General features: G+C 46.1%; 1 long non-coding RNA gene across 1 annotated transcript in view; it reads left to right on the top strand.

Moving 5' to 3' along the window:
* The first annotated feature begins 24478 nt into the window (after nucleotides 1-24478).
* Nucleotides 24479-26116, top strand: part of LOC147125128 (uncharacterized) — a 40974-nt gene continuing 39336 nt past the window's right edge. The window contains exon 1 of the long non-coding RNA XR_015079603.1: nucleotides 24479-24664. This is a non-coding gene — a long non-coding RNA (uncharacterized LOC147125128). The remainder of the gene's footprint in view (nucleotides 24665-26116) is intronic.

Raw genomic sequence — 26116 nt, 5'->3', positions numbered from 1 at the left:
ATGCATTGGTAATAATTTTCCAAAACTCCCTGGACTCAGCAAAGGTCCCGGCAGACTGGAAAACTGCTAATGTAACACCCTTATTTAAAAAGGGCAGTAGACAGAAGGCTGGAAACTATAGACCGGTTAGCCTAACATCTGTGGTAGGTAAAATTTTGGAGTCCATTATTAAGGAGACAGTAACAGGATATTTGGATAATCATAATTTAATAGGACAAAGTCAGCATGGTTTTATGAAGGGGAAGTCATGTTTGACAAATTTGCTGGAGTTCTTTGAGGAAGTAACATATAGGGTGGATAAAGGGGAACCAGTGGACGTAGTGTATTTAGACTTCCAAAAGGCATTTGACAAGGTTCCACACAAAAGATTATTGCTTAAGATAAAAAATCATGGGTTGGGGGTAATATTCTGGCATGGATAGAGGATTGGCTATCTAACAGAAGGCAGAGAGTTGGGATAAATGGTTCATTCTCAGACTGGCAATCAGTAACTAGTGGTGTTCCGCAGGGGTCAGTGCTGGGTCCCCAACTCTTTACAATCTATAGTAACGATTTGGAGGAGGGGACCGAGTGTAACATATCAAAGTTTGCAGATGATACTAAGATGGGAGGGAAAGTAGTGAGTGAGGAGGACATAAAAAACCTGCAAGGGGACATAGACAGGCTAAGTAAGTGCGCAGAGATTTGGCAGATGGAATACAATACTGCAAAGTGTGAGGTTATGCACTTTGGCAGGAAAAATCGTAGAGCAAGTTATTATCTTAATGGCAAGAAACTGGAAAGTACTGAAGTACAAAGGGATCTGGGGGTCCTGGTGCACAAAACTCAAAAGGTTAGTATGCAGGTGCAGCAAGTGATTAAGAAGGCCAATGGAATGTTGGCTTTCATTGCTAGGGGGATAGAATATAAAAATAGGGAGGTATTGCTTCAGTTGTACAAGGTATTGGTGAGACCGCACCTGGAATACTGCATACAGTTTTGGTGTCCATACTTAAGAAAGGACATACTTGCTCTCGAGTCAGTACAAAGAAGGTTCACTCGGTTAATCCCGGGGATGAGGGGATGGACATATGAGGAGAGGTTGAGTAGATTGGGACTCCACTCATTGGAGTTCAGAAGAATGAGAGGCGATCTTATTGAAACATATAAGATTGTGAAGGGGTTGGATCGGGTGGATGCGGGGAGGATGTTCCCGATGATGGGTGAAACTAGAACTAGGGGGCATAGTCTTAGAATAAGGGGCTGCTCTTTCAAAACTGAGATGAGGAGGAACTACTTCACTCAGAGGGTGGTAGGTCCATGGAATATGCTGCCCCAAAAAGCTGTAGAAGCTACATCATTACATAAATTTAAAACCGAAATAGACAGTTTCCTAGAAGTAAAGGGAATTAAGGGTTACGGGGAGCGGGCAGGAATTTGGACATGAGTCTAGGTTCGGATTGGTCATGGCCCTGTGGGTAGCAGAGCGGGCCTAGGGGCCGTATAGCCTGATCCTGCTCCTATTTCGTGTGTCTAATTCTGTTAGATTCAGGAGATGGTTCTGTGATAGTGGATTGGCGGTTAGGATCAGATCTGCCATGATCTTATTGAATGGCGGAGCAGGCTCGAGGGGCTGATTGGCCTACTCCTGCTCCTATTTCTTATGTTCTTATGTTCTTATGTAACTGTTAAAGCTGAAACAGAAATTACACTATGACAAGTCATCCAAAACTCTGAAACCATTGACAAGGGATGATGTTGTCAGGATTGAGGATCCAGATGCATGGAACAGGAAAGGTACAGTTCTTGAGGAAGTAGGACCAAGGTCATACACTGTTAGAACTGAGGAAGGACAGATTCTCAGGAGGAACCGCCGTTCCCTCCTGAAAACACAAGAAACTATCCAAGAGCAAATCGATGACAATGCCGCAACTGAATCTTGTCACTCACCACCAGAACAATCTAACACAAACACACATACAGGCTCTCATGAAAACACATCAGGCTTACCTGTGCTAAGAAGATCGACACGTGAAGTAAAAAAGCCTGATAGACTTAATCTTTGAGTACAAAGAAAACTATAATAAAAGAATGAAAAGCTTTGAGTTCATAAAGTAAAGCTTTGAAAATGTGTTGACTGTTGTGAAGATGTTTATGTCATTATGCTTGATTGATATTGATTTTGTTTAACCTCTAAGGGGGATGTAATGATCAGTAACATGTCATTCTAGAATGGTACACTAGGTGGAGCTGTATGTTTAGTAGTGGGCTACCCACAAGGCAGTAGTCAAAATGGATACCTGTACACTAGTCCACATGGCTGAATAAATGACTAGCTCAAGCTAGCTGTTCATAATGAAAACGTTTATTTATTTATGAACATAACAGGGATCTGTGTTGGGGCCTCAACTATTCACAGTATTTATTAACGACTTAGTTGATGGCATAGAAAGTCATATATCCAAATTTGCTGATAACACAAAGATAGGTGGAATTGTTGGCAGTGGAGATGAAAGCATAAAATTACAAAGGGATACTGATAGATTAAGTGAATGGGCAAAACTGTGGCAAATATATTTCAATGTAGGCAAATGTGAGGTCATCCACTTTGGACCTAAAAAGGATAGAACAGGGTACTTTCTAAATGGTGAAAGGCTAAAAACAGTGGAGGTCCAAAGAGACTTGGGGGTCCCGGTACATAGATCATTAAAATGTCATGAACAGGTACGGAAAATAATCAAAAAGGCTAGTGGAATGCTGGCCTTTATATCTAGAGGACTAGAATACAAGGGGGTAGAAGTTATGCTGCAGCTGTACAAAGCCCTGGTTAGACCACACCTGGAGCACTGTGAGCAGTTCTGGGCACCACACCTTAGGAAGGATATATTGGCCTTGAAGGGAGTGCAGCATAGATTTACCAGAATGATACCCGGACTTCAAGGGTTAACTTATGAGGAGAGATTACACAAATTAGGGTTGTAGTCCGTGGAATTTAGAAGGTTAAGGGATGATCTGATCAAAGTTTTCAAGATATTAAGGGGAATAAATAGGATAGATAGAGAGAAACTATTCCCGCTGGTTGGTGATTCTAGGACTCGGGCCATAGTCTAAAAATTAGAGCCAGACCTTTCAGGAGTGAAATTAGGAAACACTTCTACACACAAAGGGTGGTAGAAATTTGGAACTCTCTTCCACAAATGGCAATTGATGCTAGATCAATTGTTAATTTTAAATGGGAGATTGATAGCTTTCTGTTAACCAAAGGTATTAAGGGATATGGGGCAAAGGCAGGTATATGGAGTTAGGTCGCAGATCAGCCATGATCTCATTGAATGGCGGAACAGGCTTGGGGGGGTGGAGGTGGTTGATTGGCCTACTACTGTTCCTATGTTGCTATGTTCTGTAGACATTGTTTGCCCAGGGACACAGTACCTCATCTAGGGACTGTCCCCAGAAAATGGGGACGTATGGTCAACCTATGATAAGTCCTTCAGGGAATTCCCCACAAGTAGTTTTGGGACCCGGAATGAAGTTTCTGGTGCTTACTAAAGTGCCATAATACCCTAACTGATAGCAGTTTGTCCATTACTGTAATGCAGCAAATTTACTGAAATGATATAGCACATGACTGGCACAAGGTCAAAATATTTCAAGTCTCACTGATACTGAGGATGCAAGCCTCAAAGATAACGGCTCAGATTTTGCTGAAGTGGGCCCTTTAATTAGCCTTTTTCCCTCACCCATCTGCATGGGGAAAAAAATTTCCTTGTAAATTGCTGGAAGTGCGAGCCGATAATGGAGGCAACAAGGCATCAGGTACCTTGGTGAACAATGGGACCAACAGTCTATCTCCCTAACCAATGAGATTTAAGGATTGAGAAAGAACCAGAGGAACGATGGAGAAAGAAATAAGGTGAATTTGAGTCAAATCAGGTACAGAAAGAGAAGGCAAGAGAAACTGGATTAAGAGAGGGGGAAAAAGATACAGAAAGGAAAAGTAAGAATTAAAAAAAAAAATTATTTTAAATTTTAAAAATCTCTCAAACAAATTATTACTTGTACCTCAATTACTTGTACTTCCCTCTACCCTCTCTCATTCCCATTAGTTCCCTACCCTTTTTGCTACCGATTCCCTGTCCAACCATCCACTCAATCCCATCTCTGCCCCTACTTTTTCCTTTTGAACTACTCATGGATCTTCCCTTCCCACTTGTTTCACTGTCATTCACCCTTAGCCCTCCATCCACACTCTCTCATTCTTACACTGGGGGCTCAATTTTAACTCAGCCACCAGGCGGGCTTTGAGGCGTGTGGGGGGTTAAAATCGCAAAACCTGGGGGTCGGGACCCCCCCCGCCTGATTCCCGACACCTAGCCATTTTAACCCAGGTGTGTATGATGGTCCCAAATCAGTCCCGCCGGTCTTTAGGGCCCTTAAACAGCACTCATTGGCCTTTATAATCCCATTTTAACAGGCCCTTGCCTGTTTAACCCTTTTCCCACGTAAAACACGCCTGGTGGGGATCACACCTGTGAAACCTGGCGTGAGCACTATTGGCTTGCTGACTATCAGCTGCAGGTCAACCATTAAAGAGGAGATTTGATCAGTCATTTGTTGTCTCAGGCCTGGGGCAACTTTTACCAGGCTTAACCACACCTGTGGAAGGTTGGAGCCTCACACACTTCTCCAGTGTGACCTCCTGCGAAACCCTTCTCGCCACCCTCACTCAGCGCTTCCTCAGCTGAGGCATCTACCAGAAGCATGGGAGGCCTTTTTTTCCTTCCCTTCTTGGCATTAGAGGACCTCCAGCCCCATTTGCGAAATGACACATGCCACAACTGCAGAAGGTGCCATCAGAATTTTTATGCAAAACAAACAACTGATGGCATTTTTACAAAATACACATTTCAACCAAGTGACTACCCTTGTGACTATTTGTGCTTTATTTTCCACTTACGCATGCTCCTACGTAGTGGTTCCCCTGTGGCTTCAGCAGATGTGGAGGCGCCTTGTTCACTTTCCTGCTGCTCCTGTCTCAACACCTTTGGCGGGCGTCCTCTGGGGTGGCAAGCCTGTGAGGGCTCGTCAGAAGTCTGCTGCTCCTGCAGCTGTGCAGGAGTTGAGATGTCTATCTCAGTTGGGTGTGGACACTGGCGGGGCTCTGACCGAGGGCTCTGCAGTGGCATGGAAGTGTGAGCGCTTGGAGAGGAGCCCCCACTTCCTTGAGGTCTGCCACCAACCTCACTCTCATGGGTCAGGTCCCCCTCAGTGCCTGCAAGTGGCTTGAGAGCGCCTTGCTGCACATCAGGGGGGCCATGGGGACCCGTATCTGCAATGGCAGTCCTACTCAGAAGGACTTTCATGAAGGTCTGGTTTCTCTGTTCAATAGATGCCCATTGCTCCTCAAGAGATGTCATTCTAGTCTGAACACTCACCATGTTTTCCATACCCTGGCGACTAACCTCCTCCATGGCTGTAGCCCTCCTCTCCTCTACCATAGCCCTCCTCTCCTCTACCGTAGCCATCCTCTCCTCTACCGTAGCCATCCTTACCATGGAGGCAGCAATCATTTCCACGTAGGTAGCCATCCTTTCCGTGTTGATGCGTTCATGCGCCACTGACTCCACAAAGGCTCTGCTGATGTTCGCTATGGACGCCTCCATTCGCTCCACACTCGCAGCAACCCTGGAGACAAAACCTGCCAGAGACTCCTGCATCTGTGCATGGAGTTCCATCACCTCTGATCTTACGGGTGGACCCAGAGGCAGAGGGTCCACATGCAGCTGAGCCGAGCTGGCAGAGTCCTGCGCCCTCCGACGAGGACTCTCCACTGCTGTCCCTGTCTCCACAATCTGCTGATGCTCACTTGTGAGCTGTGATACACCAGGTGACAACTCTACTCTATGTCCCGAAGGTCCCACCGAGGTGTGAGTGTCTGCGCTGGTGCTGGGTGCGCTTATTTCTGCTGACGCTGCATCCTCAGAGGTTGTAGATTCCTCTGAGGAGTCTGGCATCTCAGGCTCTTCCTCCTGCACACTGGGGACGGGGGCTCTCGATGGTCCTGTGGGGGAGTCAAGGAAAAAGTTAGAGATGTGATGCCAAGGTTACATGCACATTGCATTTTGCAGATGATCATAAGTCCATATGATGTAGCTTCAGAATCATTATCAGCGACTCATGCAATGCCAATGAGATGGAAAACGATTCTGTCACCAGCTTGCGGGGATGCACCTGTCTGTCCTTCCCCAACTTCCGCATCTCTGTCAGCCCCGACAATCTCCAGGACGCTTTCCTCCCAGGGGGTGAGCTGGGCTAATGAGGGTGGCCCTCCTCCTGTCATGGCTCACTCTCTCCTGTTGTGAGCTCTCTTTTCCTGCAATGAGGGAGACAAGTGGACGTTGAGTGAGAAAGAAGGAGTGAGTGCAGAGATTGCATAGCATAGATACTTAGAAGGAGACAAAGATGGAGTGAGGTTGCAAGACCAAGGGCCCTCCCTGTGTGTTGTCAGTTGTGTTCAAAGCATCAGAGTGAGAGGGAGTGTGAGGGCTGCATGGTGGAATAGTTATGTGAATGTGAGCATAGAGAGAGAGGGAATAGGTAAGGGTGCATGGATGTGAGTGTCTAGTGGGATGTGGAGGAAGAGATTGCTGGTGAGTGCTGGTGAGGAAAGGCAATGGGGATCAGATTGAGGGTGATGGAAACTTCATACTTACTTTTCCAGTGCAATGAAGGTCATGGAATCTTTTCCTGCACTGCATCCAGGTGCGCCGTGTGAGCCCCAAGGAGTTGACTTCCCCAGCCACCTGTAGCCACACAGCCTTGCTCTGACTGGGAGGTCTCTTCCTCCCTGAAGAAGGGAACAGGACCTCCCTGTGGGCCCTAGCACCATTCAGCAATGCCTGGAGTGAAGCCTCATCAAATTTGGGGGCAGCTCTTGCCCTCCCACTGGCCGTTGCTCCTGCAGGCTCCGGTGCCATCTCAATGGTGAATTTTGGAAGGCTGCAGAAGAAGCAAGGCTTGCTGTGGGCCTTAAAAGCAGCAGCAATGATGACGTCATATTCTGCGACTTTCTGACTGGAAATACTCAATTGCCAAGGCTTCCCACACGTTGGAAATCAATTGGCCAATTGAGTTAAAATTGCATCAATCTCACAGACCCATTTAGATTTGTGTGGGAAACACCAAATTCGGAGAACCCGACAATTCCCCCCACCTGAGTTAAAATCGACCCCTGGGTGTCAAGAGGCCAGAGGTCCCCTCACACTCAACCAGTTTCCCTTTTTCCCTCCCACTATTAGGGCTGGTTTTTGCCGGCGCTCAGAGGGCGGGTTTTGAGGTGGGTCCACTGTCATCCGTCCCACACCAGCACCATAAAGCATCCTTTAAGCGTCCAAGCCATTCCATTCACACTCATCACGATAGGGGGGGGAGGGGGGGGGCGGAGAAGTTATGTCTCAACGTTCACTGGAACTCAGTTACACACTTCTCAAGGTGTGCACAGATCTGTCCAATAAGGTGAAGTGTTCAAAATATAGATTTCACTGTATGACAACACATTACCAGAAACTTCACAAGAACATTGGCTAAACCTCTCAAGTGCCTACCCTTGTGTGTTGTTAGTTGGCATGCTTGCAATAGGATGAGGGTGAGTGTGAGTGGTGGCTAGTGAGATGGGAATGGATAATAATATAGATATAGAGAGCTGGGTGGAGTTGCAAGGTAAGTTGGTGTAAGGATGTGCAGGAGAAGGGTAGGGAAGGCAGAGTGATAGGGATGTGTTGAGTGGCGCAGCAGGGTTAGGTTGAGTGTGGCTTTGTACTAACGTTTCATGATCTACTGAGATCATTGAAAGGTTGGCGCCACTGCAGCCAGGGACCCCTGATGACATCCCTGCTTGTGTCCTCCTGCGCAATGTGAAACCAGGCTGCGTTGGTGTCCTGGGGAGGTTCTTCTGCCCATTGGAAGAGAAGTGAATCTCCCTGCATGCAGTGACTCCCTCCATAAGCATATGGACACCTACAGACGCTGAAAAACACCCTCGTAAGAACGGGATATGACGCTCGACTCGTTGAGCGACAGTTCTGACGGGCCACAGCGAAAAATCGCATAGACCTCCTCAGAAGACAAACATGGGACACAACCAACAGAGTACCCTTCATCGTCCAGTACTTCCCCGGAGCGGAGAAACTACGCCATGTTCTTCACAGCCTTCAACATGTCATCGATGACGACGAACACCTCACTAAGGCCATCCCCACGCCACCACTACTCGCCTTCAAACAGCCGCCTAACCTCAAACAGACCATCGTTCGCAGCAAATTATCCAGCTTTCAGGAGAACAGCGACCACGACACCACACAACCCTGCCACGGCAACCTCTGCAAGACATGCCAGATCATCAACACAGATACCATCATCACACGTGAGGACACCACCCACTAGGTACATGGTACATACTCATGTGACTCGGCCAACGTTGTCTACCTCATACGTTGCAGGAAAGGATGCCCCGGAGCATGGTACATCGGCGAGACCATGCAGACACTGCGACAACGGATGAACGGACACTGCACAACAACCGCCAGTCGGGGAACACTTCAGCAGTCAAGGACATTCAGCCTCCGATCTTCGGGTAAGCATCCTCCAAGGCGGCCTTCGAGACACACAACGCAAAATCGTCGAGCAGAAACTGATAGCCAAGTTCCGCACTCATGAGGACGGCCTCAACCGGGATCTTGGGTTCATGTCACGCTACATGTAACCCCACCGAACGTAGAGTCATCCAGACTCGAGTCGTCGTTGGCTTGTTCTCTCTACACAGATGCGGCCGGACCTGCTGTGATTTCCAGCAAAAAAATCTTTTTTTTTTATTGTTCTTTGTTTGTTTTTTGTTTTTCATACAGACCCCAGCATCTGCAACATTTGACCCCTGGTGACCCCACCTCATTGTTCTTTGATGTAATGTTTTCCTGACTGACCTGTTTGGACACCATCCACACCTTTGATTGCTGTGATTCTCTCTCTGCCGAGGTGGGATAAAGGGCAGTTAGAAAGATTATCTGTAATCATCATGCAGTGTTCTCTGACTATATATGCTGTGTCTATATGCATCTCTTCACTTCACCTGATGAAGGAGCAGCGCTCCGAAAGCTTGTGATTTCAAATAAAGCTGTTGGACTATAACCTGGTGTTGTGTGACTTCTCACATTTGTCCACCCCAATCCACATATGGAGGGAGTCATGGAAGAGCCTGGGTGCAGCCGTGCACCTCGTGCAGTGTTTGCAGCACCTCAATGTTGTCAAACACTGACAGCACAAATGTCAAAATCAATGTGGCCGTGGTCCCTTTAAGGAAACCGGCTCATGACGCGTCATCAAATGATGTCATCAGACCCGCTTCCTGTTAATTGGCCGGGAACCTCGCAGGGCGGGCATAACAAGGCCAATCACGGTAAATCTTTTTGAGAAAGTGGCTGCAGACGGGGGCGGGACCGGAACCCGCCACCTAGCTCTCCCGCCGCCATCCCGCCTCTGCAGGGAAAATCCAGCCCTTACTGTCTCTTATCTGTTTCCCTCAGAGATTTATTTTCTTTCAAAATTCAACTTATTAAAAAAAGAAGCTATATTAGAATGAGGGGGAAAACTGCCTGTCTGCCTTTCTCTGTCTCCCATTCTATCTCATGTTCTAAACTAGAAGCTCTGTCTCAAAGGTATAAATATTAACATTGACATTTCCTGTGAGGTGGAGATAATCAGTTAGCTTCAAAATTCAACTCATGTTATTTTCAAATTGAAATAACAATGCATGAAGAAATTTCTGTCTTTGTCTGTTTAATACACTTTTTAAAGCTTACGGGACAAAAAAGCAAAAGCTATAACAGCTATTTCATCAGAACGCTATCATTTATTCTCTCTCACTGCCACACACAGACTCTGCTTTTAACAAAAACTCTTAATATTTACTTCAGTAAAGCGTTTGAAATTTGACCTCTTGTTCTTCAAAATTATTTGAAGAAAAGCTATTGGGCAGAAAGTGCTGAACAAAAACATCACAGCAGTGCAGCTGACTACTGATGCGCCAGGAAAATTAATTACACAGCACAAGCTCAGACTGTACAATCCAAACTCCGCTCACAGGGTCACGGCTCTGGGACAATCATCAAGTTCAAACTTAGGCTTTTTAGAGATGTTAATTTGAAATATGTATTTTTTCTGTTTAACCCTCAGAGTAGATAATCAAAATTTTACTTACTGAGGAAAAAAATGTTAGTTGAAATAATTTCAGACATCATTTTAAGTGGCTAGATTGCACACAGCACAGGGTGATATACTCTTACTATAAAATAGCAGTTACTTTGTGTCACGTAGTGTGACACTTTTAACAACATTGTAATAGGAATATAGTTACAGGAACAGAAGTAGACCATTCAGCCCCTAAAGGCTGTTCCACCATTAAGTTAGATCCTAGCTGATTTATATTTTAATTCTATCTATCTGCGTGGTTCCATAATCCCTTAATATCCTTGCCTAACAAAAATCTATCAATCTCAGTTTTGAAATTTTCTATTGACCCAGCCTCAACAGGTTTTTGGGGAGAGAATTCCAGATTTCTTTGTGTGATGAAGTGCTTTCTGATATCACCCCGGAATGCCTATCATAGCACCACCTACCAGTGCAGCAGGTACTTATCATAAGTTTGCAATGAAACGTACACTGAATTTAATCTATTAACCTAGCATTTTACCTATCGTTTTAAAGATGCAAATAACTTTCTTTGTCCTTCCCTCCCCAAAATCTCTTTATGCCACTTATTTATATTATAAATATTTTTTTTCATCCTACCTCCACAGTGGATTTGCAGTGTTTCCTTAAGATGAGTATATTTTATTTGTTTATTCTCCTTTGCCAAAACCTTTTTTTCTCAGTTTTTTTTCATTGTTATAAAAGATAGTTTTCCCTTACTTCCCCTAGCAGGTTTGTAATCCTTACTGAAATTGTCCTTGGTGTGACATTGGCCAGTATTCACTACTTGTGTCTCTCTGTTGTTACTTGTGAATTTTCCTGCTGGAGCTGAATTGATAAAGTTTGTTGTGATACATTCTCGGTGTTATAATTCCACAGCACTCACACAAACATGCACACTTAATTTGTCAACAGTAGCTGTAACTCCCATGATACATCTCTCGCAAATGACCCAGTTACAGGAAACAATTCTGCCTGGTTGTCAAGTGACATGGGGTGTCGTGGTAAGATCTGGGTACTGTAGTTTCAGAACAGAGGGGTCAAAACCACAATTCCAGAGATTCATCTCTCTCTCTCAATAAAAAAATTGTCAGCAATAACTATAATTTCCTGCCCAGTTGAAGAATCAGTGCTCTGGGACTAGAGCAGAACCAAAGCTCCAGAGTTCAGAAAGACTATGCGAGGAAACTCCTTGGAAGTATTTCTAATATACAATGGCTAACTTTGGGTAAGTTTAGTGTTTTTTTTCATAACTATGTAATTCTTATTATGTGTATAAGTTGCTCTATGACAGTGGGACAAGCTTGAGGGACCAGCTGGTCTCTTTCTATCCATCATTATCATATGTCTGTATTTATCATGGTTCCAATTTCATTTTTATGGATATGTATCGGGCTGTGTGAGAAAATAATATGGTCGCTCAAAGAGCTTGAACAAAATTGTTTCAGCAATTTGATTTGGTTTTGTGATATTTGCTAATTCTTGAATGGTAACTTTCAGTCAAATGAACAATGTGATTGGTTGATTTTGCAGTTGTTGATTTATAATTTTTCCTATCCATCAAGTGAAAGAAACTGGCTTTGATTGGTACAAATATCCCATTGACTAAATGAGGACCAACCAACCATTAGCAGTGTTTCTGCTTTATTGATGTGGTAATACAGACATGAGCTCAGAGTAAAGACATTTTATTATGGATTCATGGCTGTGTTAAAATAGTGACATTGGTATGTCATAGGAATAAGTTAATGTTCGCATGCTAATACCATTTCTATGTACATATTCTCAAAGTGGTTCACAGAGTATAACAACAATGTTTGGCTCCAGATAAACAGCCCAATACAATCCTGCCCATGCTGTATCAGTATACATTCTTTATATAAGTGAGTTTGACCGAATTATTTATAGTTATCATTCATCCAGGAACAATGGACATGATCTGAGATGTGGTTCTCACTAATTATTTCTCAAGAACCATAATCTCAACCAATGCTTTGATTGACAACTAGTTTCCGGTTATTGCACCATGGAGTGATGTGATGTGTATCTAATTTGCGATTTTCTACACAGTGAGCTCTTAATTTCAATCAGGCCACTGTGGGCGTTTCAGGACCGGGGAAAAAAACCTATAGTTTCAATAGTTCTTTTCCACTGGGTCCTTTCACTGGAAAGCTGGGATAACATTGCCTCCTAATTGCATCCCTTAGCCTTCTTTGGCTAAAGAGCAAGAAAAAGAGAGCGGTGCTGAATCCTAGCTCAGCTAACATTCCACAGCTAAGCAGGCTGTGCACAGAGAACCAGGGATGTATGAAGCAGCCACAGGTTTAGGGCAGATGGGCCACAAATGGCCTTCAATGTGAGGACCAGTGAACTACACTTTAGTGCAAAAATAAATCTATTTGGTAATATGAGAATTACAGAGTCATCAGGACAGCGGTGCCTACATTATACCAGGTGTGTAGCAACATAAGCCAGCTTCCACATGTGACCCACAGGGCTTAAAACTACCGTGGGCATATTATGGAAACCAGAGTGGGCTTCCAGTAATCACCACCTACTTCTAATATTCCTCGTACGGTGCTGGGAGTAATGTTAATCCCATTTTGAATCAGCCCACGATACCACTGGGAAACATGTAAAATTTATTACACTTAAAGACACTTTGCTGGAGATGGCTGGTGTCTTGTCCTCAGAAGGGCAGTAATCTGTGATCTATAATCTATGGCCCAGCCCCAAATTATTGGATCAGATATGTACACTTAGCTTCACTACTGAGAAAACGTGTGACTTCTGGACCTTAGTGAATTAAATAATTTAAATGAATGGTTCTGACCAGATACCAAGAAACAACCTGGCTGGAAAATCTGATTCATTCCTGCTGGTAATAAGACTTTGAGCTAGATCTCATGCTGGTTATAGTTCTAACTTTAGGCCAGTTTTTGATAGTGAACTTGTGTAATGTTTACCCTGGCTGAGTTCCAGTTCATAGATGAATAATTTGCACATTCCCATTTCAAATGCTGAGTCTGGAAACGTGGCTTGAAAAAGATGTACAATCACCAGAAACAAGTTCCTCAGAAACAAGTTAAAGGAATGACATACTCAAAATAATAGACTGAACATTTACCAGCAGTAACCAGAGTGACTTCATTTACTTTATCCTGTTTATATTTAACATAGTCCCTCACAGAGAAATGGCTGCCAGCAGAAGATGGAGAAGAGATGGAGCTAAGAGAGTACAGAGTGTCTCACAAAGATAATCCTGTTAAACAACACGCGAGTTGGGTAGGATGGATTGGGGAATGTTACTTTAAGGGTTGACGGTGGATAGGCAATGGCAAACATTTAAAGATCGCATAGATGAACTACAGAATTTGTTCATCCCTGTTTGGCATAAAAATAAAACAAAAAAGGTGACTCAACCGTGGCTAACAAGGGAAATTAGGGATAGCATAAGATCCAAGGAGAGGACATATAAATTGGCCAGAAAAGCAGCAAACCTGAGGATTGGGAGCAGTTTAGGATTCAGCAAAGGAGGACAAAGGGATTAATTAAGAGGGGGAAAATAGAGTATGAGAGTAAGCTTGCAAGGAACATAAAAACTGACTATAAAAGCTTCTATAGATATGCGAAGAGAAAAAGATTGGTGAAGTCAAGCACAGGTCCCTTGCAGTCAGAATCAGGGGAATTTATAATGGGGAACAAAGAAATGGAACACCAATTAAATACATATTTTGGTTCTATCTTTACAAAGGAGGACACAAATAACCTCCCAGAGACGTCGGGGAACAGAGGGTCTAATGAGAGGGAGGAACTGAATGAAATCAGTATTTGTAGGGAAATGGTGTTAAGGAAATTGACGGGATTGAAGGCCGATAAATCCCCAGGGCCTGATAATCTACATCCTAGGGTACTTAAGGAAGTGGCCCTAGAAATAGTAGATGCATTGCTGATCATCTTCCAAAATTCTATAGATTCTGGAACAGGTCCCATGGATTGGAGGGTAGCTAATGTAATGCCACTATTCAAAAAAGGTGGTAGAGAGAAAACAGGGAATTATAGACCGGTAAGCCTGACATCGGTAGTGGGGAAAATGCTAGAGTCCATTATAAAAGATGTAATAGCAGAGCACTTGGAAAACAGTGACCAAAGTCAACATGGATTTACAAAAGGTAAATCGTGCTTGACTAATCTACTGGAATCTTTTGAGGATGTAACTGGTAGAATAGATAAGGGAGAACCAGTGGATGTGGTGTATTTGGACTTTCAGAAGGCTTTCGATAAGGTCCCGCATAAGAGATTACCGTGTAAAGTTAAAGCACATGGGATTGGGGGTGAGGTGCTGACTTGGATAGAGAACTGGCTGGCAGACAGGAAGCAAAGAGTTGGAATAAATGGCTCTTTTTCCGAGTGGCAGGCAGTGACTAGTGGGGTACCGTATGGATCGGTGCTAGGACCCCAGCTATTCACAATATATATTAATGATGATCTAGACGAGGGAACTAGATGGAATATCACCAAGTTTGCAGACGACACAAAGCTGGGTGGGCGTGTGTGCTGTGAGGAGGATGCCGAGAAACTCCAGTATGGTTTGAACAGGTTGGGTGATTGGGCAGAAGCATGGCAGATGCAGTATAATGTGGATAAATGCGAGGTTATCCACTTTAGTGGCAAAAACAGGAAGACGGATTATTATCTGAACGGCAATAGATTGGGAGAAGGGGAAGTGCAACGAGACCTGGGTGTCCTTGTGCACCAGTCGCTGAAGGTAAGCATGCAGGTGCAGCAGGCGGTTAAGAAGGCAAATGGTATATTGGCCTTCGTAGCGAGAGGATTCGAGTACAGGAAAAAGGATGTCTTGCTGCAGTTGTACAGGGTCTTGGTGAGACCACACCTTGAGTATTGTGTGCAGTTTTGGTCGCCTTATCTGAGGAAGGATATTCTTGTCATGGAGGGATTGCAGCGAAGATTCACCAGACTGATACCTGGGATGGCAGGAATGACGTATGAGGAGAGATTGGGTCAATTGGGCTTATACTCGCTGGAGTTTAGAAGAATGAGAGGGGCTCTCATTGAAACTTATAAAATTCTAACAGGACTAGACAGACTAGATGCAGGAAGGATGTTCCCGATGGCGGGGGAGTCCAGAACCAGGGGTCACAGTCTAAAGATAAGGGGAAAGCCATTTAGGACAGAGATGAGGAGGAATTTCTTCACCCAGAGAGTGGTGAACCTGTGGAATTCTCTACCACAGAAGGCAGTTGAGGCCAATTCATTAAATATATTCAAGAAAGAGTTGGATATATTTCTTAAGGCGAAAGGGATCAAGGGGTATGGGGAGAAGACAGGGACAGGGTACTGAGTTTGGATGATCAGCCATGATCTCATTAAATGGCGGAGCAGGCTCGACGGGCCGAATGGCCTACTCCTGCTCCTATCTTCTATGTTTCTATAAAGGAGTGGCATTATTAATAAGGATTATATAACCGCTAAGAAAAGGGTGAAATAAGAGCAGACGGGAGAAGGCAGAAACAATATGGAGAGACATTAATAAAAAAGAACGGCAACAAAGTTAAAATTAGCAACTGCTATCGACCATCAACTCAGGATGAACAGGTTAATAGTGAGCTGATTGGGCAAGTGAGAAAAGTGGCAGAAAATTCATATCACAGAGGTGAAAAGGACAAACTTGACGGAAGGGATGGGCGAATTTTAAAGAGGTAATCAGTGGTTGCTTTTTAACAAAACACATGAAGCAGGGTGAGTGCCAAACTGGATGTAGTATTCAGCAGTCCAACAAAAATTATTAGTGACCTGAAAGTAGGTGAACAGCTAGGTCCCAAAGATCATTATACTGTCAGATATTATATCATAATTAGATCAAACGCAATAATACAGATGTATAAGCCTTCAGAAGAACACATTTTGGGGATTTGAGAAGAGCTCTAGGGAGGATTAAGTGAGAAACAGTACTAAAATGTAAAACAAAGGAAGAAAATGGAATGTTTCTAAGGATATGGAAAGGAAATATGTCCCAGAGAGAAAATAGAAAAGCAGCAAGACCCATACCAGAACAGCTGAATAAAGAGATCAGAAATAACCTCAGGGCAAAGCAGAAGTATTTTACAAGACAGGAAACAAAAAAGTGATGAAGACTGAGAAAACACAGTTGGGAAAAACTAAGGAGTATAAGGGATAGGATAGCATTAGAAAGAGAAATTATAGATAGCAATAAGAGGGATCCAAAGTTTTTATTCGTTATGTGAAAAGCTGATGCAGTAGTAAAGATCAGATAGGTTCTTTAAAAAATAGATTGGGTAGAAATATCACAAAGAATCAAGAAACAAAAGATATGTTACATTAATTCATCTATAAGTCTTCATGAATAAAGATTAGGGACAAGTCCCAGATCCAGTCACACTGGCTCAGAAAGCTATAACATGTAGAGATCAGTAAAGCATGTGTTACGAAGAACATGGGATAGAAAGCCACATATCCAAATTTGCCTATGAGACAAAGATAGGCGGTATTGTAAGAAGTGTAGAGGGAGGCATAAAATTACAAAGTGATATTGATAGATTAAGCAAATGGGCAAAACTGTGGCAAATGGATATCAATATAGGCAAATGTGAGGTAATCCACTTTGGACCTAAAAAGGATAGAACAGGGTATTTTCTAAATGGTGAGAGGCTAAAAACAGTGGCGGTCCAAAGAGACTTGGGGGTCCAGATACATAGATCATTAAAATATGATGAACAGGTACAGAAAATAATCAAAAAGGCCAATGGAATGCTGGCCTTTATATCTAGAGGACTAGAATACAAGGGGGTAGAAGTCCTGCTTCAGCTATACAAAACCCTGGTTAGACCACACCTGGAGGACTGTGAGCAGTTCTGGGCACCACACCTTAGGAAGGATATATTGGCCTTGGAGGGAGTGCAGCGTAAGTTTACCAGAATGATACCCGGACTTGAAGTGTTAAGTTACGAGGAGAGATTACACAAACTACTGTTGCATTCCCTGCAATTTAGAAGGTTAAGGGGTGATCTGATCGAAGTTTTCAAGATATTAAGGGGGACAGAGAGGATAGATAGAGAGAAACTATTTCCACTGGTTGGGGAATCTAGAACTAAGGGGCGTAGACTAACAATTAGAGCCCGACCTTTCAGGAGTGAAATTAGGAAACACCTCTGCACACAAAGGGTGGTAGAAGTTTGGAACACTCTAGATCAATTGTTAATTTTAAATCTGAGATTGATAGATTTCTGTTAACCAAAAGTATTAAGGGATATGCTTATGCTTATGCTCTTATATGGGGCAAAGGCAGGTATATGGAGTTAGGTCGCAGGTCAGCCATGATCTCATTGAATGGCGGAACAGGCTCGAGGGGCTCCATGGCCTACTCCTCTTCCTGTGTTCCTATAAACTCCAAGTGTAACTGGAGGAGGTCAAACACCCTAGAATCCTGAAGGAAATGAATGAGGAAATAGAAAAGGCTCCAGTTATTTTTGGGAGCTCTAGAAGTAAAGGACATATACCTGGAGAATAGAAAATGCCCTGACATTCAAAAAAAGGAGTGAGGCACAAACTGGGGAATGATGGGCAACACAGCCGAACATCAGCGTTGGAGAAACTGCTCAAGGGCAATGTCTGGGATGTAAGTGGCCCTATTTAAACTAAGGTGGTGGGACTGTGGGATTGGGCTAAACCCAATTCTGATTAACTTAGAGGGGCAACTCCACCAACAGATCAGGCTGGGTTTTTTTTTAGGGCAAAACAATCCAACAAATGTAATTGAAAAGAATCAAAACATGAGAGTCCTACTTTAAATTAGGCTGGTGGTGTTGTGTATGTGCCTTTAAGAGAATAACTGGTCTCAGACTGCAGTACCGGCAGTAACCACCCCTGTATAAAAGGCGCTAGTGAGCCTCTGTTGTTTTCAGTTTCACTATTGACTTCCATCAGTAAAGACCTGTTTTGTTCAACTCCTGCTGTCCATGTCTCAATCATTCACGGACGTAATACTGGCGACGAGCAGATACGAACCTACCTACAGTCTGCACCACCTCCTAGGATCCATTCCTACAGCGAAGTGAGCAGAGGTCGAGGCCAGAAAGAAAAGAAAGTAAGAGGCAGTAGAAACGGGCGTCGACCGTGGGCATCCGCCCCTGTGTTGCGGAGTTGAAGATTGCTGGAGAAGCTGTCGGAAGCGGGGCCTGGTTCCTGTCGACGGTGCTTCAGCTAATCGGGCTGGTGGCAGGTAGTGCACTGATCCTTCCTGGGCTGCGGCGGTCGCGAACTCGAGCGGGTGGCTTGCAACGGGGCCGAGCAGCGTTGTCGGGAAGAGAGAGAGAGGGTGGAGCACACAGGGCGCGGCCGGTGCTACGAAGCCGGGCTGCGTATAGACCCGCGAAGAGGGAGGCAAGAGTCCCACAGGGTTGTTCCACGACGGGAAAATAATAAAAAAAGAAATATTAAACGCACAAGAAACCGCGAGGAGCTGCAGGTTGCAACGGGAACCGCGGAAAGCAGCGCTAACAACAGCAGGGAAGAAGGCAAAGCACGGGAGGCGCCATCTTAATCAGCGGGGAAGAAGGCAAAGCGCGGGAGGCACCATTTTGTTAAATCGGGGAAGAAGGCAAAGCGCGGGAGGCACCATTTTAGATTTGCAAGATGCCGAACACTGGCTGTATCACTGCTTTTGATAATACAATAGAGGACTGGACCACGTATGTGGAAAGAGTCGAGGTATATTTCGAGGCAAATGAAATAGCGGAGGAGAAAAAGGCATCGACATTGCTAAACTTAATGGGCGCTAGAACGTACGGCCTATTGCGGGACCTGATTACTCCAGCCAAACCGAAGGCGAAGAGTTTTAGCGAAATTGTTGCTGTCCTACAGGAACACCTAAACCCTGCACCGCTGTTGATAGCAGAAAGATTTAAATTCCACAGGAGAACTCAGCATAAAGATGAGAGCAATGCTGAGTACCTTACGGAACTACGCAAGCTATCAAAGCACTGCCAGTTTGGAGCAGGACTGGCAGATACCCTACGGGACAAATTTGTCTGTGGACTCCTGAGTGAAGGAACACAGAAGAAGTTACTCTCAGAGAAAGAGCTGACGCTAGATAAGGCTTTCAGCGTGGCAGTATCGTATGAAGCAGCAGCCAGGGGAGCTGCAGAAATTCAACAAAAACCACAGGAATACGGCACCCACGAAATGACACGGGGATTTGCAAAATGTTATCGCTGCGGCAGAACTAACCACGACCAGAAGGACTGCTGGTCCAAAGACAAAATATGCAGGCAATGCGGGAAGATGGGACACATTGCACGAGTTTGCAGGTCTGGGAAGAAGACCAGCAACAACAAAAAGGCTACTAAGGAACCGTACAGGAAAGTACAAAAGATGACGGACAGTAGTTCCGAAGACCAGATGAGCGATAGTGAATCCGGGAACAGGAGACTAAGCTCTCTCAAACGTCACAATGTAATCGCAAAAGAGGACCACCGAACCATTTGGGTCACCCTCACGATAGCAGGGTCCCAAGTTAAAATGGAATTGGATACAGGATCAGCGCTAACCGTCATGAATCGACGAGACTACGAGCGGCTATTTTCACACATACCCTTGAGAGAGACATCCATCGTCTTGACAACGTATACGGGGCAAAAAGTATACCCCAGAGGAAAAATAAGGGTGTCTGTCGAATACAACGGCAAGAAAATACGGAAATTGTATCTCTACATACTGCCAAATGGTGGACCACCGTTATTGGGACGGGAATGGATCAGGAAGATAAACTTAGATTGGCACTCCATTCATACAATGACGGTGGACGGTAAAAAAGATGAAGACGTCACTCCTGGACGATTGTCAACAATCTTAGCTAACGCCAAAGAGGTATTTCAACAAGAACTGGGCACGCTTAAAGGCGTAACCGCCTCGATAAAAATAGAAGAGAATGCAGTTCCCAAGTTTTTCAAAGCAAGACCGGTACCATATGCAATTCGCCCAGCCGTCGAGGCAGAGCTGGAGAATCTGGAGAAGGCAGGCGTGTTGTCTAAGGTCGACTGGAGCGAGTGGGCGACACCCATCGTTCCTGTCATGAAGAAAACGTTAAGCAATAAGTCCGGGGAGCCAAGGAAGATTCGCATCTGTGGGGATTTCAAGGTGACGGTGAGCCCAGTCCTTCACACAGTACAATATCCTCTTCCAAGGATAGAAGACATCTTCGCCTCACAGTCTGGAGGGAAGCGTTTTACAAAAATTGACCTAGCACAAGCATATTTGCAGATGGAGGTTGAAGAGTCCTCTAGGAAGTATCTCACGATAAACACTCACAAAGGTCTTTACCAGTATCATCGATTGGTATTCGGAGTAGCATCGGCTCCGGCGATATGGCAAAGAGCGATGGAACAAGTCCTGCAAGGGATTCCGGGGACTCAGTGTTACTTGGACGACATCCTTGTGACAGGTGAAGATGACAGTGAACACCTTAACAACCTAGAACAGGTGCTCTCTAGACTACGGGAACATGGGCTGCGAGCCAACCGCCCCAAGTGCGAATTTTTTAAGAAACAGATATCGTATTGTGGCCACGTGATTGATGAAGAGGGGTTACATAAATCCCCTGACAAAATTGAAGCGGTTGTTAAGGCCCCAGCGCCTGAAAATGTGTCGCAACTGAGGTCATTCCTCGGATTGGTGAATTACTACCATAAGTTTTTGCCGAATTTGTCGACAATTCTGCACCCACTGAACGCCCTGCTACGAACGGGGGTAGCATGGAAATGGAGCGATGATTGTAAGCGGGCCTTTCAGAAGAGTAAGGACTTAATCACTTCAAGGGAAGTATTGGCTCACTACAACCCAGCACTGCCGATCAGACTGGCGTGTGATGCGTCTCCCTACGGCATTGGGGCGGTACTGTCACATAAATTCCTTGATGGTTTAGAGAGGCCGATAGCTTTTGCGTCACGCTCGTTAACTTCTGCCGAGCGTAACTACGCCCAGATTGACAGAGAGGCCCTCAGCCTAGTGTGGGGGGTGAAGAAGTTCAATCACTACCTGCACGGTCAAAAATTTACTCTACTAACCGATCATCAACCTCTTGTCTCCATTTTCAACCCTCAGAAGGGCGTACCGATAATGACAGCACAACGGCTGCAGAGGTGGTCCCTTTTCCTAGGGGCACACCAATATGACATCGAGTACAAAGGAACTAAACAGCATGGAAATGCTGATGGATTGTCACGCCTACCGTTGCCAACGGTGGAAGAAGAAGACCTTGCAGTGGATCCAATGGAGTTATTCCACTCGACCATAGTCGAATGTCTCCCTGTGACGAATGCAAACATAGAAAAGGAAACACGGAATGACCTGACACTATCACGGGTCTATGATTTAACGGTGAAGGGATGGCCAGCACATGGCAAACCACTGCTGCCAGCATTCTCGTCGAGAAGAGAACAGCTGTCAGTGTGCAGAGGAACCTTGATGTGTGGATCCAGAGTAGTAATTCCACCTAAGTTGACGGATAGAGTGCTCAATGAGCTTCATGAGGGTCATCTGGGTGGGGTAAAAATGAAGAACTTAGCCAGAGCGTTTGTGTGGTGGCCGGGAATCGATAGAGAAATTGAAGAGATGACCAAGAGCTGTGCAGGATGCCAGAAGGTCCAAAACGCCCCACCACAAGCTCCTCTGCACCCATGGGAGTGGCCCTCATCTCCATGGCAAAGGGTGCACATTGATTTTGCTGGTCCCTTCATGGACTCGATGTTTTTAATTGCGGTTGATGCACATTCAAAGTGGCCAGAGGTAATAAAAATGTCCTCAACCACCACGGAAAAAACTATCACAGTTTTACGAACCATATTAGCCAGGAATGGGCTGCCTGAACAGATTTGCTCTGACAATGGACCACAGTTTGTGTCTGAAGAGTTCCGGAGGTTCTTAAAGAACAATGGTGTTAAGCATTACTCATCTGCCCCATATCATCCAGCCACTAATGGATTGGCCGAGAGGTTTGTCCAAACATTCAAGAAGGCTATCAAGGCAATGTGTAATGAAGATATACCCCTGCAACACAAGGTGGACAACTTCTTGTTTGCCTACCGGAATGCGACACATGCGGTTACCAACCAAACTCCAGCCATAATGTTCTTCAATCGAAGACTACGATGCCGCTTGGATTTGGTTAAGCCAAACGTCCGAAGAGATGTGGAGAACAGGCAGTTTCAGAATATGAATGAAAGGCCGACCAGGAGTTTTAAGATAGGTCAACCAGTTTTGGCCCGGGACTACCGCACTGAGAAATGGCAGCCAGGAACGATTTGTACACGGCAAGGACCTCTCATGTATACCGTGGACGTTGGGGAGAGCATTGTAAGACGCCATGCTGACCAGATTCTAGAGTCACTGGAAAACGTCAACTCCACACCACGATCTGATACACCTGGTAATGAAATCGATGTTCCAATTGCAGCTACCGCAGAACCGGTAATATTGGAAGCAGATGAACCAAACAACGACATTGATCCCGACTCAACATTGCCAGAAGAACCTGATACCCCAAAGAGGCGTTATCCAGACAGAATCAGGAAGCCTCCTCAAAGACTGAACTTATAATTGCTTAAACTAACCAATGTATCTAGCAACCGTAATTGTGATTGTAATTAGTTATCATTTAGTTGTTAAATGAATGTTATGTACTGTTTATCTAAAAGGGGAGGAATTGTAGTGTATGTGCCTTTAAGAGAATAACTGGTCTCAGACTGCAGTACTGGCAGTGACCACCCCTGTATAAAAGGCGCTAGTGAGCCTCTTTTGTTTTCAGTTTCACTATTGACTTCCATCAGTAAAGACCTGTTTTGTTCAACTCCTGCTGTCCGTGTCTCAATCATTCACGGACATAATAGGTGGGATTGTGTGATTGGGAAAAATCCAAATCAATAGTCCCAGTGCACGAGTTAAAAATGTCTCTCTCTGCGCTTTTAGTGATGTCTTGCCTTTTAGGGGAGATACATGATGTGGTAAGTTTTTCCCAACTCACCAGGAAACATCCCCTTGAAGGGGGTGACATCACTAAAATTACAGGGTGAGATTGCCCATCTAAAATAGTTTAAACAAAATCTAGCTAAAAAAAAACCAAAGGAGTAAAACTGGAAGAAATCAAAACAGCAATTTCTTGCAGTACCCACTGATCATCGAAGACATCCAATGAACCAGAAGACACGGTGGGGGTTAATTCTGGGAGCGCCCACTTTTGGACATCCCCCCAGGCGCAATGTTATTCCCCCGCGTACAAATGGTGAGGTCTGAGGAGCCCCGGATATTGGGCCTCGGACCTCATCATAGTGAAACGCAGATTTGGTGACCGCTTTGCGGAGCACCTCCGTTCAGTCCGTAAGGGTGACCCCAAGCTTCCGGTTGCCTGTCATTTCAATTCAATTCAATTCAATTCAATTCAAATCGCTTTATTGGCATGACAAGTTACATCTTATGTTGCCAAAGCATCGAAAAACATTCATGTTTGTTCACAAAAATACAGATCTATCCATACAGTGTATAAACAGATATATCCCTGAGTGTATAAATATACTTTCATATAATTTATATATACTCTTTTCTTATATTTAGTGGTTGTCCCTCTGTTTATGGCAAGCTGTAACATAGTGTGCCGCTAGTGTTACACAATTTCTCTCTTCCCCTAGTAGGTATGGGAGTTTTTGGTCGTCATTCAAATTTCTGAAATCCGGGCATATTTTTGTGAATTTTGGGTAGAAATTCTCCCTTATGCCCTGATATTTTCTACAAGCTGTGAGGAAGCTCCATTCCCACTCAGACCTCACCGTCCACGGCCTCTTGCATTGTTCCACGGAAGCTCAGCGTAAGCTCGAGGAACAGCACCTCATCTTCCGATTAGGCACTTTACAGCCTTCCGGACTCAATATCGAGTTCAACAATTTCAGATCATAACCTCGGCCCCTATCATATTTTTTATCCACGCTTTTGGTTTGTGCCTTTTCCTTTTTTTTCTCTCCCACATGGCAGCTGTCCTTCATTCTGCCAGCGCTTCATCTAGTCATCCTTTGTCTCTTTACTTGTCCTATTACCATCTCGTCTTGAATATCTCTTAATGTCTCTCCACCTCTCTCAGACCTTCCCTTTTGTCCTGTCATCCCCTCCCCCATTTCCCAGCCCCCAAACTTGCTTCTTAATCTGTTTCATTTCCTGCTTTTTTCTCAGTACTGACGAAGGGTCTTCGACCTGAAACGTTGACTCCGTTTCTCTCTCCACTGATGTTGCCTGGCCTGCTGAGTTTTTCCAGCGTTTTCTGTTGTTATTTCGGATTTCCAGCATCAGCAGTATTTTGCTGTCTCATCATAATGATGAAGACGTGCTGCGGGAGGAGGCAGCAGCTAGCAGCGGCCCACAGGTAAGTGAGATCTGGCAGTCGGAGCTGGGTGGTGGGGGGAGGGGAAGGTGATGGGGGACCGGGAGGTCGGAGCCGGGGTGGGAGGAGGAGAGAGATCGGAGGACTGGGAGGTCGGAGGTGGGAGAGAGATCGGGGGACCGGGAGGTCGGAGCCGGGGTGGGAGGAGGATCGGAGGACTGGGAGGTCGGGGGTGGGAGGGAGATCGGAGGACCGGGAGATCAAGGGGCCTGGAGTCGAAGCTGGGGTGGGAGGGAGATCGGAGGACCGGGAGATCGAGGGGCCTGGAGTCGGAGCTGGGGTGGGAGGGAGATCGGAGGACCGGGAGGTCGGAGTCGGGGGTGGAGGTGGGGTGGTAGGGAGCGAGATCGGGGGGCTGGAGGACGAAGCTGGATGGTGGGGGGAGGGGGGGCCTGGAGTCGGAGCCGGGGTGGGTGGGAGATCGAGGGACCGAGAGATCGGAGGTGGAGGTGGTAGGGAGGGAGATCGAGGGGACCTGGAGTCGGAGCTGGGGTGGGAGGGAGATCGGAGGACCGGGAGATCGAGGGGCCTGGAGTCGGAGCTGGGGTGGGAGGGAGATCGGAGGACCGGGAGATCAAGGGGCCTGGAGTCGGAGCTGGGGTGGGAGGGAGATCGGAGGACCGGGAGGTCGGAGCCGGGGTGGGAGGAGGAAGGAGATCGGAGGACTGGGAGGTCGGGGGTGGGAGAGAGATCGGAGGACCGGGAGATCGAGGGGCCTGGAGTCGGAGCTGGGGTGGGAGGGAGATCGGAGGACCGGGAGGTCGGAGTCGGGGGTGGAGGTGGGGTGGCAGGGAGCGAGATCGGGGGGCTGGAGGACGAAGCTGGATGGTGGGGGGAGGGGGGGCCTGGAGTCGGAGCCGGGGTGGGTGGGAGATCGAGGGACCGAGAGAGTGGAGGTGGTAGGGAGGGAGATCGAGGGGACCTGGAGTCGGAGCTGGGGTGGGAGGGAGATCGGAGGACCGGGAGATCGAGGGGCCTGGAGTCGGAGCTGGGGTGGGAGGGAGATCGGAGGACCGGGAGATCGAGGGGCCTGGAGTCGGAGCTGGGGTGGGAGGGAGATCGGAGGACCGGGAGATCGAGGGGCCTGGAGTCGGAGCTGGGGTGGGAGGGAGATCGGAGGACCGGGAGGTCGGAGCCGGGGCGGGAGGAGGAAGGAGATCGGAGGACTGGGAGGTCGGGGGCGGGAGAGAGATCGGAGGACCGGGAGATCGAGGGGCCTGGAGTCGGAGCTGGGGTGGGAGGGAGATCGGAGGACCGGGAGGTCGGAGCCGGGGTGGGAGGAAGAAGGAGATCGGAGGACTGGGAGATCGGGGGTGGGAGAGAGATCGGAGGACCGGGAGATCGAGGGGCCTGGAGTCGGAGCTGGGGTGGGAGGGAGATCGGAGGACCGGGAGGTCGGGGGTGGAGGTGGGGTGGTAGGGAGCGAGATCGGGG

This window comes from Somniosus microcephalus, chromosome 1, assembly GCF_052327205.1.
Source record: "Somniosus microcephalus isolate GS21.2 chromosome 1, FLI_Smic_1.0, whole genome shotgun sequence".
Taxonomy (NCBI): domain Eukaryota; kingdom Metazoa; phylum Chordata; class Chondrichthyes; order Squaliformes; family Somniosidae; genus Somniosus; species Somniosus microcephalus.
The sequence above is the reverse complement of the archived record's forward strand: the minus strand, read 5'-3'. Positions and strand labels throughout refer to the sequence as shown.